The 1,857-nt window shown below is 56.2% G+C and overlaps 1 protein-coding gene across 1 annotated transcript in view; it reads left to right on the forward strand.

Annotated features, from left to right (window-relative positions):
* The first annotated feature begins 904 nt into the window (after window positions 1–904).
* The window catches only part of SLC25A39 (solute carrier family 25 member 39), a 5,071-nt gene continuing 4,118 nt past the window's right edge, over window positions 905–1,857 (forward strand). Inside the window, exon 1 of the mRNA XM_024761202.1 lies at window positions 905–1,037. The gene's annotated coding sequence lies outside the window, so the exon portion shown is untranslated. The remainder of the gene's footprint in view (window positions 1,038–1,857) is intronic.

The raw sequence follows: 1,857 nt of genomic DNA on the forward strand, positions 1-1,857 counted from the left end.
CATTTATAAATGGGTGAAACGAAGGCTTAAAGGACTCTAGATACTTGCTAGAGGTCCCACAGCTGCTGCAGCAGGCAGCCCAGATTGGAACCAGGTCCCGCCCTCCCAGTTCTCCGATCTGGAGGCAGGTAAGTAGTGCAGCCCCACCACGCTGTATCTTAGAGTTCTTTGGGGCCTGAGGCCTGAGTAAACATTTGCAGGGAGCAGAGAGCCCTGGTTGAGAATGGGATGGGATGGGAGATCCTCTGGACTCAGGTAGGAGGGGGTTTGAATTCTAGCTCTTTCATTTGTGTGATCTTGGTGCAACTTGACCTCTGGGGTCCCCATTTTCTCATGTGAAAAATGGGAGAGTGCGTAGGAGAAGTCTGGATTCTACTCCACACCAGGAGTCATTACACACAAGGGCCTCAGTTTCCTCCTCTGTAAAATGGGGGGGAGTTATCTCTTGGCTGATGGCTGTGAAACTGTGTAAGTCATAACTTTGAGGGAGTAAAGGACCCTAATAGGGGCTGGGTTCTCGCCCTGTCAGTTTATAAAATTATTTTGTGTCATTTCAGAATTCGGTTGGTATGGGAAGGGCATGTAAAGGGCGCCTTCTCTCAGGGCCCTTTTGATCAGCAGCATTTCACGGGTCACTCCCCGCCCCCCATTTCGGGCTTCCTAGCGTTGGAGAGCCGCAAAGTCTTTTCTCAGGGAAAGCACACGGTTGGCCCCTTAGTACCCACGTGCTAACCCGGCGTGCACCGGCTGGCGGGCGACTCCAGGCCCGGACGCGACCATTCTCGGGGTGAGGGGCGGAAGAGCTGGTGACGTCAAAATCACAGCCTACCCTTCTTAAAGGCGCAGGCTCGCGGCCGGTGTTTCTTTTTCTCTTAGGACACTCTTCGCCGCACGAAAGTTTTAAAAGCGAGGCAGCTTATGGGGTTTCGGGTGCGGGGCTGGCCCGGGACAGAAATGCGGCTCCTGAGAAGCGGGATCAGAGACGTCCAGGATTAACGCCCACCTGTCGCTCGGGGAGGCAATGTGGTGCGGGGGAGGTACTTGTCCAGTTCTTAACTTTAAGCCTCCGTTTCGTCGTCTGTAAAACGGGGTTAATAATGATCTACTAGAAGTTCTGAGACGTAGAAGAAATAGGTTTCGTGAGAGTAACCAACACAGAAATGTCGGTCTCCTTCTCCCCTACTCAATCCTATTCCTGTGCGAAGGAAGAATCCGAGACCCAGAGCGGTGTTGTAACTTGCCCAGGGTCACAGGGAGGTGGGACGAAGCCCAAGTTAAACCCGGTTGAACCCACGTCTCCCGGCTCCCGGGCCAGCCTTTCCTCTCTGTCCAGCCTGCCTGGCCCGGGTTACTTACTCGTCAACTTCACTACCCACACCCGCAGGGTACCCCTCAGTTTTGTCAAGTGGTTTTGCAGTTGCAGTCTCGATGGATTGTTAAACAGGGACGACCCTGTTTGATACGGTCGCCGTAAAGATGTAAAACCTCAGCAACGAGCCCGATGGGTTAATGTTTGCCAGCACTATTTCATCGCCCCCCATGGCCTTGGAAGAACTGATTCAAACCCCCGCCACCAAACAAATGAGGGAAATGGGGAGAGTGCTTTACCCACGTTCGTCTCGAAAGTTTGCGGGAGCAGCGCTCGGCCGGGATGCTGGTGGGGTGGTGTTGGCGACAATACGCTGTCAAGTACGGTGCTGCCGCCAGGTCAAGCGCGGCGTGGAGACTCGCGACCTTGGCGCGCGGGCCCGGCGGGGCACCCGCGGCGCGGGGCCGCGTTAGCGCGGGACCCAGAGGAGGCCGCGAGTGGGCGGGCCGGCCTCACTCCGGGCAGGCGGCCGGTCGGCCCGTGGGGGG

Source organism: Neophocaena asiaeorientalis, unplaced genomic scaffold (genome assembly GCF_003031525.2).
Source record: "Neophocaena asiaeorientalis asiaeorientalis breed wild unplaced genomic scaffold, Neophocaena_asiaeorientalis_V1.1 scaffold30, whole genome shotgun sequence".
Lineage (NCBI taxonomy): Eukaryota > Metazoa > Chordata > Mammalia > Artiodactyla > Phocoenidae > Neophocaena > Neophocaena asiaeorientalis.